Source organism: Theropithecus gelada, chromosome 19, assembly GCF_003255815.1.
Source record: "Theropithecus gelada isolate Dixy chromosome 19, Tgel_1.0, whole genome shotgun sequence".
Lineage (NCBI taxonomy): Eukaryota > Metazoa > Chordata > Mammalia > Primates > Cercopithecidae > Theropithecus > Theropithecus gelada.
The window spans coordinates 27601736-27615085 of NC_037687.1; the positions used below are offsets into that span (position 1 = coordinate 27601736).

The 13350-nt window shown below is 58.1% G+C and overlaps 1 protein-coding gene across 1 annotated transcript in view; it reads right to left on the reverse strand.

The window, feature by feature from the left end:
* The window catches only part of LRRC4B (leucine rich repeat containing 4B), a 58522-nt gene extending 49513 nt beyond the window's left edge, over positions 1–9009 (reverse strand). The window contains exon 1 of the mRNA XM_025367805.1: positions 8908–9009. The gene's annotated coding sequence lies outside the window, so the exon portion shown is untranslated. The remainder of the gene's footprint in view (positions 1–8907) is intronic.
* Between the last annotated feature and the right edge of the window lie 4341 nt (positions 9010–13350).

Here is a 13350-nt window from a genome sequence, read left to right on the forward strand (position 1 = left end):
GCCGGGCGAGGTGGCAGGCGCCTGTAGTCCCAGCTACTTGGGAGGCTGAGGCAGGAGAATGGCGTAAACCCGGGAGGCGGAGCTTGCAGTGAGCTGAGATCCAGCCACTGCACTCCAGCCTGGGTGACAGAGCGAGACTCCGTCTCAAAAAAAAAAAAAAAAAAAAAAAAGAAGAGGGCCAGGCGCGTTGGCTCACGCCTGTAATCCCAGCACTTTGGGAGGCCAAGGTGGGTGGATCACCTGAGGTCAGGAGTTTGAGACCAGCCTGACCAACATGATGAAATTCCACCTCTACTAAAAATACAAAATTAGCCGTGCATGGTGGCTGGCGCCTGTAATCCCAGCTACTCGGGAGGCTGAGAAAGGGGAATCACTTGAACCCGGGAGGCAGAGCTTGCCGTGAGCCGAGATGGCGCCATTGCACTCCAGCCTGGGTGACAGAGTGAGACTCCGTCTCAAAAAAAGAAAAGAAAGGAAACTGAACTTCCAGGCCCCTGGACTGTGGCTCTGTGCTGGGATGGGACGGCTTAACACCCCTGAACTGAATTCACCCCAGAAGAGAACAGGGCCCTGGCCTGGCACTGGTGGTTTTTACAACAGTATTTGTTGCCAAGGCTCAGGCAGTGGGGTGTGAGGGTGAGTTTGCAGGTGGGGAGGGGCGTGGCCCCAGCCTGCTGCACTCAGGGGTCCCGCCTAGGAAGGACGCTGATCGGATCTGTTTTCTCTCACAGGGTTGTGCATATTTTGTTCACAACAAAAGGGTGCTGCTTAAAGTCACAAAAAGCTGAAAACGATGTGAACTGGATCCACGTTTCTCAGACATGAATGTGTGTCCAGCTGCCTGGGAATCTTGTTAAGAGGCAGATTCTGGCGGGGCGCAGTGGCTCACGCCTGTAATCCCAGCACTCTGGGAGGCTGAGGCGGGCGGATCACTTGAGGTCAGGAGTTTTGAGACCAGCCTGACCAACATGATGAAACCCCGTCTCTAATAAAAATAAAATATTAGCTGGATGTGGAGGCACCTGCCTGTAGTTTCAGCTACTCGGGAGGCTGAGGCAGGAGAATTGCTTGAACCCGAGAGGTTGCAGGGAGCCGAGATCGCACCACTGCACTCCAGCCTCGGTGACAGAGTGAGACTCTGTCTCAAAATAATAATAATAATAATAACAAAAAACTGCAGATTCTGCATCGCCCTATCTAGGGCGAGACTGTCATTCTGTTTCCCAGGGGATGCGGGTCTCGCAGCAACGGGCTGAAGGGTCTCTAAGTGCCCATCTCACTCTTATATTTCAGTTCGGGATGAAGAATGAAGCCCCCTCCTCTTCTCTCCTGAGCTCTGTATAGGGGTGTGGCTCTGGGGGGGCCTTGGAATCAACTAGACCTGGGTTTGAACCTCAGCTGCCACAGTTACTAGCTACGTTGGCTTGCAAAGGGAACTTCACCCCTCAGGGCCTCGGTCTGCTCATCTGTAGGTGGGGAAGGTCTGACATCTGTGATGAGTTTAGGGAAATGCCTGGGGCATAAAAGGAAAATGCTCAGTGAACTTATTCTAGGATCCAGAAGATCCTCCTTCTCCTCGTCCACCTCATCACACCGTCCTGTGAAGAGGAAGGATGGAGAGGTGGAAAGAGCGTTGGTGTTGAGGAAAACTGGGTTTAAACTCTGGCTGACCACTTTCTCCCTGTGTCCCCCGCCCCAGGCTCTGCCTTGCGGTCTGTGAAGATAATGACACCTATTCATAGCTTGTTGGGGTTCCTGGTGACCATGTACAGTGCTTGACATTTAAGTGACAGCTACATTAAAAGTTAACATTTATTCTCAGCTGGGCGCAGTGGCTCACGCCTGTAATCCCAGTACTTTGGGAGGCCAAGACGGGCGGATCACTTGAGGTCAGGAGTTCAAGACCAGCCTGGCCAACATAGTGAAACCCCCATCTCTACTAAAAATACAAAAAATTAGCCGGGAGCGGTGGCACGCGCCTGTAATCCCAGCTACTTAAGAGGTTGAGACAGGAGAATCGCTTGAACCTGGGAGGTGGAGGTTGCAGTGAGCCAAGATAGTGCCACTGCACTCCAGCCTGGGTGACAGAGCGAGACTCCGTCTTAAAAAAAAAAAAAAAAAAAAAAGTTATTTATTCTTACGGGTCAGAAGAATGAACAGTTTTCCCATTCCGTGACTCAGCCCTCCCCCCCGAGCCCCGCCACTTCTCCACCATTGTAAATCCAGCAGTTCTGGCTGGATCAAAACCACTCATCTGTCAAGGAGCAGGGGGCCCATGGGATTACATTTGGGGTCTTTGCTCTTCCCGCAACAAGATCCTACAACCCCACGTTGGTGAGGGCTGATGTCACACCCCACTGTGAGAACCAGCGTGGGGGAATCCTTTCCCTTCTGGTGCTTTAGAGGCATAAACAAGATTGAGAACCTGACAGCCCCGAGTTATAAGAGCTTCAATGCCTTCAAACGTCTAATCTTGCTGGCCGTGGTGGCTTATGCCTGTAATCCCAGGACTTTGGGAGGCCAAGGCAAGAGGATCGCATGAGCTCAGGAGTTTCAGATCAGCCTGGGCAACATAATGAGAACGCCCTCTCTACAAAAAATACAACAATTAGCTGGGTGTGGTGGTACATGCCTGTAATCCCAGCTACTCGGGAGGTTGAGGCGGGAGGATCGCTTGAGCCCAGGAGGTCGAGGCTGCAGTGAGCTGTGGTTGTGCCACAGCACTTCAGCATGGGTAACAGAGCAAGACCCTGTCCTCCCCCAACCCCAATGGTCTAACCTACGAGTGTATTGTTACTAACAACCTAATTATTGTGATTATGAACAATTTTATGGCCGGGAGCAGTGGCTCACACCTGTAATCCCAGCACTTTGGGAGGCTGAAGCAGGTGGATCACCTGAGGTCAGGAGTTTGAGACCAGCCTGGCCAATACAGTGAAATTGTGTATCTACCATAAAATACAAAAAAAAAAAAAAATTAGCCAGGTGTAGTGATGCGTGCCTGTAGTCTCAGCTACTCGGGAGGCTGAGGCAGGAGAATTGCTTGAACCTGGGAGGCAGAGGTTGCAGTGAGCCGAGATTGCGCCACTGCACTCCAGCCTGGTCGACAGAGTGAGACTCTAATTGCCACTTGGAGGGCCCAATGGACCAGTGCATTCTCTTCTCTTGGCCTCAGTTTTCCCCTCTGTAAAGCAATAGTCTCATGGGGGGAAGAGACCTGCAGGGCAGCCCACACCAGGGTTTGTCGTCCTGGCTCTGCCACTTCTAGGTGTATAATTTGGGGCAAGGAACCCCACTTCTCTGGGCCTCAGTTTCCCCATCTGTCGATCCAGGGATGATGGCTGTGCCTCCTTGCATGGTTGCCCAAGGAAAACATGGAAGACATCCACATACAAGGCTGAGCACTGAGCCTGGCTCGTGGCACGCTCTTCATCAGTTAGCTACGATCCTGATCATTTCTGGCTCTGGAGGGAGGGCTCGAGGCAAGGGGAGGGCCAATCTCCTCTGCATTTACCACCTGGGGTTGGCCTCTCCAGTGGAGCCGTGGCGGCACAGCCTTCTGACCTTTGTTGAGGTGTTTGAACAAGAGCTCTGGGGCCTAAGCTCAACTCCCCGGGCTGGCACAGCATCTGGGGGGCACAGTGAGCCTGGGAGTGGCTGGGGCTGCTGCCCCCTCCTGCCCTGCCTCACTCCTTTCCTCCTCTCCGTCTAGGTTTTTTGTTTTTGTTTTTTTTCGATGGAGTTTTGCTCTTGTCATCCAGGCGGGAGTACAACGGCATGATCTTGGCTCACTGCAACCTCCACCTCCCAGGTTTAAGCGATTCTCCCGCCTCAGTCTCCTGGGTAGCTGGGATTACAGACTCATACCACCATGCCTGGCTAATTTTGTATTTTTAGTAGAGACGGGTTTCACCATGTTGGCCAGGCTGGTCTCAAACTCCCGACCTCAGGTGATCCACCCACCTCAACCTCCCGAAGTGTTGAGATTACAGGTGTGAACCACCGTGCCCGGCCTGTCTCTGTCTAGGTCTTATACTTAGTCCTCAACCTCCCACCAGAATCCCAGATACTACCAGACACCCCCCATTCTCACTCTCAGCAGTCCCCTGTGGGCTCCTGCCTGTCTCCCAGAGGCGAGCCCCCACCAGCCCACCTCGTGGGCCTCCGAGGCAGCCCCTCCACCTCTGCCTGCCATGACAACAGTTGCGCGTGGGTTTCCAGGCAACAAGGGGCATCCTGCCACTCTTCTTACTCTCCTGCCACCCCCTGTCTGGCAGAGCCAGCCCAGCCTCAGGAACTGGGACTGGAAGGAAAGGGAGGTTCTCCCCAGTGGGGACAAAGGGTCTCCAAACTCGGAGTTAATGAGGTTTCCCGAACCCTGCCAGAGGGGACACAAAGACGTGCCCCCTATACCCAGCAAGGGTGATGGTGGAGGGGCTGCTGCTGGGCTTGAGTGCTGCCAGGCACAAAGGGGAGCCCTGTCCTCTGCACCCCTATCTGGAGGTGAGGCCCTCTTCCTCCGGAAACAGGGTCTACATGCCAGGTCCTCTAAGGCAGCCCCTGCTGTCCACCTGCTCTGGTGCAGGGGAATATGCAGCCTGGTGCACAGGGAAGCCTACCCCCTGCCTACGTACAGGCTGTGATGCCACACGCTGGGGGCAAGAGTGTGGGGTCTGTGGCCCACCCCAGCCATCAGCCAGCTGAGAAGGACAGGCTGCAACATGGTGGCTTCATGCAACGCTGACCTTCCAACACTGTGAAGGGCTGGCGGTTTCACAGCAGACCCTGGCCCTGGAGAATGGGCGTGTGCTCTGCACCCTGGCAGTCTTAAGAACCACTTCTCCCAGATAACGATAAGACTCTTCCTGCTCTTGGCAAGGAAAGGAGGCCATTTAAGTGGAAACAGGGCCCAAAGTGAGGCTTGGAGTTAGGGCAAACTGATGGGGGGATGAAGGAGGAGGGGCAGAAAGAGGACTCCGCAAGGGAAACCAAGGGAAGGAGAGTGGACAGGGTGACGGGGCACAAAGAGACGGAGCAGAGGGGAAGAGGAGCAAACAGCAGAGGTTGTAAACTCCTCTGTCTACGGAGCCCAGCAGGGAAGATGATCACGATGCTGGTTAGAGGAGAGAGTGGGGCGTGGTGGCCCTGCACACCTGAGCACAGCCCACAGTTACCCAGGGGGAAGAAGATTCCAAAAGCTAGCAGTCTAGATTTTTATGCGAAATCTCGAATTTAAAAAATGTTGGCAACAAATTCAACATGTTGAAGGCGCTGGGGGAAAATAACCCTCTCGAGCCGCCCGGAGGACCCCGGCGAAAGTGAGTCCTCAGGGATGTGGGGAGAGGGAGCCACAGGGAAGGAGCAGTGGAGGCGGGGAGGCAGACAGCCTGGCAAGAACAGCAGCAGAGGTGAGGGCGAGTGACACAGAGGGACAAAGAAGACAGGCACAGAGAGCGGTGTCGAGCAGAGACAGAAATAGAGGCAGGTTTCACAGCAGATGGGGTGGAAGAGGGAAAGACTGATGAATGAGTCCACAGACTAGACGGATGGGCCAGGCCAGCAAGACACCGGGGGCTGGGAGGGCGAAGGGTCAGTCCCAGGGAAGATGAGAGGAGATGAAGAGATGAGACGGCTTGACAGAGACAGGAGGTCCAGGTGACACCTCTGGACAGACGCCCGGCCAGAGAGAGTGGGGTGGGAAGGGATGAAACGTCGGGAGAGAGGATGGAGAGAGAGAGCCTGCGTGAGCTACCCAGCAGGCGTCCTAGCAGGTGACACAGGTGATTGAGGGGGTGGAGTCCCTGGCAAGAAAGCAGGGCCAGGGTTCCAGAAGGGACTGAGGATTCAGCAGCCACCCCACCCCCACCCCCACCCCCACCCCACGGCACCTCTGCCTGAAGATCGGCCTCTCTGCATGGGCCCTGACGGTGTGTGTGTGGGCACCTGTGTGCACAGGCTCTGCCTGTGACAGAGACATCAGCGCCCTCTGATACCTGATGTCAATTCTGCTGACCTCTCGGACGGACGGCGAGGAGGTCCCTGAGGAGCCCCGTGGGGAGACGACATTCTCCGGGCTGTCTCTGAGTGGGATTAAGGGTGACTGCTGGAGCCCGACGGGGTGGCCCTCCCTGCAGTACACACGCATGCCCCCGATGCTGGCACTAGGTTTAGTGTATGCACAGCTCTGTGACTGTCTTAGCGGCACCTGGGGCTGCATCTTTGTAGCTCTGGGGCCACCTCCGTGCCTTTTGCTGTGTGTCTGTCCATAAGCGTGAGGCCACGAGGCCACAGGACCACAAGGCACGGGCCTCCTGCCTTTGTCTCTCCCTCTAGGTCTGTGTATGAAGGACTGTGTGTATGTCTCCATGTGACACAAGACTACAGGTCTGAGGACTGCTCCCTCTCTCTCCTGACCACTGGCTGACTGAGTGTGGGGGCTGCGTCTGCAGCTGGGCCTCTCTGGTTCCACATGGGGTCTCTGGCTGCCAGTGAATGACTGTGTGTTCCTGTGTGGGAATCTTTGCCTCCACGTGCCCCGTGTCTTCCTCGCAGGCTCCCACTCTCTGTCGCTGACTTGGGGTCCCTCTGACAAGTCAGAATCGGCCTCTAACCACCCAGAGCTCTGGTGGCCAGTGTCCCCCAGCTTCCTGCTGGCCCCAGTAGGCACCCCGTGGGTCTGTCCCACCCTCCCTGAGTCTGTGGCTCCCTGCGTCTCTGCCTGGCTCGCGTGTCTGCTCTCTGGGTGGGAGTGGCGTGTGTCCCCGGCTCCCTCTCTCTTTCTTTCGGAAATTAAGTGAGTAACTCCGTGACTCCGCGCTGATGCCCTAATTGCCTGTATGTCTGTTTCGGAGGCTGGGTCCCCTCTCTCCCTGTGTGCCTCGGTCCCCTCTCTCCCTGTGTGCCTCCCTCCCTGGCTCCCACCCTTCCCTTCCTTGTGTCTCTCTCCCGCCTTTCGCCTTTCGGCAGCTTCACTCTCCGTCCCTCCTTTCTCTGTGTGCGTTTGGACAATCGGGTGGCCAGGAGGAGAGGAGCCCCAGGGAGGAGGAAGAGGAGGAAGAAGGTGGGAAGGGGAAGTGGAGGCTGCGGAAAGGCAGGTTAGAAGGCGAAGGCTGCGGAAGATGCTACAGGAAGAGGGAGGTGCCGTCCTGGCCGCGGTCCGGGGTGGGGGGCGGGAGTTTTCAGGCTCCTGGACCAGGAGGGAAGCCGGCTCCGGCTACTCCCAGCTGCCTGGAGCCCGAGTTCCTGTCTGGCGGCTGCGCGGCCGGGACTTGGGATGTGAGGCGCATAGCAATGGGGCGCTGCGGAGGCGCCACTGCAGCTCCCAGCTGGAGAGGGGGGCGGGGAGGGGGCCGAGGGGCAGCCCCGAGGCTCCCTTCCCCCTCCCCCTTCCCAGCTGGGCTCTCCCCAGGGGAATTCCCCACCCGGAGAGAAAGTCGCCAGAGGCTGCAGGGAGGGGGCAGGGAGGAGGGGAGGGCGCCCAGGGGGAGAGCAGAGGTGAGGAAGTCTGGGGAAGGAGATGGGGGTGCAGAGAGGAGGCGAAGGGGTGGAGGAGTGGGCAAGAGGCCATCCTGGGCTATGGAGACTCGGAGTCCTGGAGAGAGACTGGCTGGGCCCCTGGCAGGACAGGACCCCAGGGAGGCAGGGGCATGGAGATGGGGGAACCCTGAGAGCCCGGGATTGATGGTGAGTTGGAAGGAGAGGTTTCCAAAAGGAGAGAGCTAGGATTGGGGAGTCTGAGATTGCGGAGTACTATGGGGTGAGGAGACAAGGATGGATGGGGTCTCTGGGTGAAGAAAGGTCATAGAAGGAGGTTTCAGAGAGTGATGGGCTAAGGAGAAGGCGACTGGGGGTGTTGGGGAGAAAGGGGAGAGGCTGGGGTGCAAGGCCCAAAGAGGAGCGGGGAGGTAGTGGGAGGAGGGAGCTGGAGGAGAGGGCGGCTGAAGTGAGGGTCTCCTGGACAGAGGGTCTGGAGAGGGATATCTGGGGTATTGTCAGAGATGGGGGCTAGAGAATCCTGAGGGGCAGGTGCCGTGCCTTAGAAGGTCCTAGAAGAGCAGGTGTGAGGGTCGGAAACCTGGTGAGGAGGTAGCAAATGGGGGGCGGGGGTCCCTAGGAGGAGAGATTTCCAGGAGGGGAGGGCGGAGGGAGGTGGGAGAGGCAGTGGTCCTGGAGAGACACGTGCCCAAGGATACAAGGCCCCAAAGCCGACTGGGGTCAGGGAACCGGGGGTCTTGGAGAGAGGGAGGGGCAGGGGTCCGAGCCGCCCATTAGGAGAGGCGAGGTGACCCCAGAGGGAGAAGGGCTGAAGACTGGGGAGGGGGCTGTCTCACTCCCCAATCACCCCCTCCGTCTTTCCCATTTTCACTTCCCAAACTCCCCGGTTCTCCCCGGTTGCCACGGCAACCGCTCTTGCCAGGCGCGGTCACCAAGGAAACCCCGTGCCCGCCTCTCCCCCCTCCCCATCACTGGCGTGCCCCCCCCACCCCAAGCAGCAGCGGTGTGGAGGGTGGGAGGGGCCATGGGGAGAGGAATAACCTGGACTCCCGCCCCAGAAAGGGGGGCCCGGACCTACGCCCGGAGAACCCCCCACCCTAAGCCTACTTCCTCAGCCCCACAGCTGGATACGCAGCGACCGCCGGACGCACCCCCCACAACCTGTCCCCAGGCAGCGGCGACAACCCCCCCCACCCAGCACAGAACTCGCCCGGCCCGGAGAACCCCCACCCAGTCGCCTCCCCAACCGGCTTCTGCCTCCCATTAGGCCCCGCCCCCTGTCCTCTGCCATCCCCCCCATCCCGGAGGAGGCCTAAGACCACTGTCCCCCAATTAGCGAATGTCCCCCACCCACCCCCCGCGGTTCCGCCTCCGGCCCCCGCCCCCGACCCGTGCCCCTTGGCGGCTACTCACAGCGAGGAGAGGGGTTCCTTCCGGGGGGCAGCATGCCCGGCCCGTGGGGGGAGGACCCCCCCAATGAGGCTGAGGAATTTGGGGTGCAAGGCCCGCTGCGGGGAGGCGCGGGGGGCGGGGCTGCGGCCGGGCCCGGAGCCTCTCGCGCTCTCCCCCCTCCCCGGCTCCTGGGTGGGGAGGGGGCTTCCGCAGCGGCGGCGGTGGGGCTGGGGGGGCCGCTCTGCCTCCTTGCCTCGCGCCCGCCTGCCGTCCGGCCCCGGCGCCCTCGCCCGCCGCCCGCCTTCCTTCTTGCCTTCCTTTCTTTCCTTCTTTCTTTCCTGGCTTCCTTCCTTCCAGCCTTCCTTCCTTCCTTCCTCCCTCCTCGGGCCCGCCGGCGCCGCTCTCCCCCCACCCCACCCCCCCCCAGGCCCCGGCCCCGGCCCCGGCCCCCGCCTCGGACGGTGCGGCAGCGACCGAGAGCAGCCGAGAGCGGCGGAGACGGGAGCGGAATACTGATGATGGTGGGAGCGGGCGGGCGGAGGGAGGGAGCAGGGAGGGAGGCCCGGGAGGAGAGGAGGGGGGAGAGAGGGAGGGGAGGGAGGGCAGCGTGGAGAGGGAGGAAGGAAAGAGGGGGGAAGAACTGGAGAGGATGGGAGAGGGAGGGAAGAAAGGAGAGGGAGACGGGAGGGAAGGGAAAGGGGGGAGGAAAGAAGAGGGAAGGGGAGGAAAGAAGGAAGGAAGTGGGAAGGGGGTGGAGGAAAGAAGAGGGGGAGAAAAAGGGGAGGGAGCAGGGAAGAGAGGACGGAAAGGGGAGAGGGTGTGGGGGGGAGGGGAGGGGTGGTGGGGAAACTCCGGCAATAAGGTCCTGGATGAAGGGGAGGGGAGGGCGGGGGAGCAGGGAGAGTGGGTAGAGGAAGAGGAAAGGAGGGAGAAGAGGAGTGGAGGGAGAGATTGGTAGAGAGATGGGCAGGAGAGGCCCAGGGGCAGGGAAGTGAGGGGAAAGAGGAAGGAGGGAAGGCCCAGCTTTGAGGGCTGCAGGGGACAGAGGGGCCTGGAGGGCAGCGGGGGCTGCAGGGAGAAGAATGGGGAGTGTGGAGGGTGTTGTCAGGAAGAGCAGGGGAAGCTGGCAGGACCCGGAAGAGGCAGGAGGAACTAAGTCGGAAAGAGATGACAGGATGGAAGACGTAGGGAAGGACCCGTCAGGGAAGGACCCGTCGGGGGGATGGGGGAGGAGAAAGATCTCGGGGGAGGGGAGAGAAGCTGCGGAACTGGATCTTTGAGGGCCCAAGACTGGATGGCAAGAGCCCGGGGAGTAGACGGAGTAGGGGAGGGGACAGAGGGCCTTTCTTGAACCCTGCTGTGTGCCCGCTTCGTCAGCCCCTCCACCTCATGAAGAGAAGAACCCCCAAACCCATTTTCCAGAAGAGACCATTGAGGGTCTCGGAGGAGCCAGGATGGGGTTTGCATGCACAGTCCTGGGCTGGGGGGACCCTGAGGGAGATGGAGAATAGGTCAGTTCCTAGCTTTCGTCCCTGGTCCAGACCTGGCAGGTGGAGGCACCTGGGAAGGGCAGAGGGCACAGCCCACAGCCTCCCTCTCCACTCTCCTCTCACCTCCCCCAGGTGTTGGCAGCGGGTGCTGGGGACGCATTTAGAGCTGTGAAGCTGCGCTGCATCTTGGGTGCAGGGAGGGGGAGGGCAGATGCAGAGGCCTCTGGGAGGTCACCACGACCCTCCCCTCTACCTCCCCGGTCCACTACCCCAAAAGCTTGGGCCCCAAGGAAGGGGGACATCGGGAATCAGGGGCAGAGAAACCCAAAAGGAGAGGTGGCCCCTGTCCAGGACACTGAAGATCCTTCCAGATGTTAAAATTAGCACAGAAGTTTCACCCCTTCCTTGTTATCCCCCAAAACGCTGACTAATAACTGAGGACTCCGGAGAGAGAGAAGAGAGATAAAGGTTCCTTCTTTCAGTGCTAGGGGGCCGGGGACAGACTCTCCGTCTTCCCCTTCTCCTCGGAGAGCCCCAGGGAGGGAAAGTGTGGCCCTAACCCTGCAGGCAGAGCCTGGGGAGAGTCGGGGTTGGAAGCTGGAAGGAAAGTGGGCCAGACACATCTATAATGAGCCAGGGTTCCCGAGAGAAGCCAGGTCACAGATGGGTTCAGAAGAGGTGGTTTTGGGTGGGCGTTGGTGGGCGCTGAGCCCTGAGAGCTGCCAAGAGGGGAAACTGAGAAGGGGCCAGGCGAGGGCCAGGGAGGGGCAGGTGGTGCTGTGGTGCTTCCGGTTTCACCCGCCCCTGGGCGTCGTCGCTTAAGTCTAGTTTGCGAGGCTGGACCAGTGAATGTGTGTGTGCACCAGGGTCCAGCACAGAATAGGCCCAGACCAATGGTGACACCAACAAAACAGAATCACATGGTGGCAGCCCGAGGTTCCTGCTGGTCTCCCACAGGCCAGATGCTGTGCCCAGCACCTCACAAGCATGGCATCGATCCTGCAACCACGCGGTACCAACTCTTAGGGATGGGAGCCCCAGTGGGCACAGGTGAGAGCAGGCCTCTGCTGAGCCCCGAGTTAACCCTTTCATTACAAGAGGGTCTCAGCCAGGCATGGTGGCTCGCACCTGAAATCCCAGCACTTTGGGAGGCCGAGGTGGGTGGATCACTTGAGGTCAGGAGTTCGAGACCAGCCTGACCAATATGGTGGTGAAACCCCATCTCTACTAAAAATACAAAAATTGGCCGGGTGCGGTGGCTCAAGCCTGTAATCCCAGCACTTTGGGAGGCCGAGACGGGCGGATCACGAGGTCAGGAGATCGAGACCGTCCTGGCTAACCCGGTGAAACCCCATTTCTACTAAAAAAATATAAAACACTAGCCGGGCGAGGTGGCGGGCGCCTGTAGTCCCAGCTACTCGGGAAGCTGAGGCACAAGAACGGCGGTGTAAACCCGGGAGGCGGAGCTTGCAGTGAGCTGAGATCGGGCCACTGCACTTTAGCCTGGGCGACAGAGCCAGACACTGTCTCAAAAAAAAAAAAAAAAAATACAAAAATTAGCCCAGGCATGGTGGTGCACGCCTGTAATCCCAGCTACTCGGGAGACTGAGGCACGAGAATCACTTGCACCTGGGAGGCGGAGGTTGCAGTGAGCCGAGATCACACTATTGTAATCCAGCCTGGGTGACAGAGTGAAACTCAGTCTCAAAAAACAAACAAACAAACCAAGAGGGTCTCAGGTGAGAGGCCAAGCCGTGTCAGGTGGGGCCCTTAGAGAAGCAAGGAAGTATTCCAATATTTTAACAACCAGTGAACCCTCTTGGTCCATGCAGCCTAAGTCTCAGCCCTGCCTGGAGGGTGTGACTGCCCCTGTTTTACTGAAGGAGAAATAATTTGCCATCAACCCCCAGAACTCATCAAGGGCCTTCAGCACCAGGCGCTGTTCAGGGTCCTGAGAGCCAGCCGGAGAACAGGAAGGAGACTGCACCTGTCCCCGCGGAGCTGACCCTCCAGCAGAGAGGATAACTCAAGGTCCTATTTCCAAGAGCAGTGTGAGCAATGAAGAAAATAAGAGGACAATTAGGGCGGAGAGAAGTTGGTTGGAGGTCAGGAGGACAGACTTGAGGTGATCAGGAGAGGCCTCCTGGAGGAGGTGTCTTTTGTCCCGAGGCCAAAATAAGGAGACAGCTTGTTGCGTGCACAGGGGCAAGCACCTAGGGCAGAGGCCCCCAGATGGCAGCAAGCCGGGCCTGTTTGAGAGATGGGAGCGAGACAGGTCTGGCGTGGAGGAAGAAGAGAAGCAGAGTGGAAAAAGGTGAGGATGAAGCCCCAGGTTTGACTCAAACACAAAACCAAACCTTAATACTCCCCACTGTCCCCTAAACCTTGCCCTAAGGCTTAACTCTAATCTCCCACTCAGGTGATAGTCCTGAGCAACCGGAACACTGATCCTCATTTTTCATTCATGTTTTCAACATGGACTGGGGCCTCTGATGCCCCAGAAATGGTATCAGGTAAGAGACCCTCCACAGTAACGAATGCTCAAAGGTATTTTCACCATTGAAAACACACACACACACACATACACATGGAAATTGTACATTTCCTTCGGGACGGGATTTCAGAGGTTAAATTTCAAATTTCTTTGCTTCGGGCTGTTAAAAAAAAATTATCCACGCAATGTGTTCACTGCCTGTCTCACCCCAATCAGAAGCTATGATTGGCAGTTTGGTATACCTTTGATCAATAAAATATGGGAAAATGAATGAACTTTTCACTTAATGTAGTTCGGTTTGTAGTTCAGAAAAATCTCTCAAAGTGGGACTTATGGGGGACAGTGGCTAAAGGAATCACAGCCACTCTGGCGTTCCTGTATTTAGTTCTATCCGGTTACACTGGACAACTCCCAGGCACCCTTCACCTGGGCTGCGACGTAACAGGACTGTCACCCACGGTGGGAAGCTCTGGGAAGGCG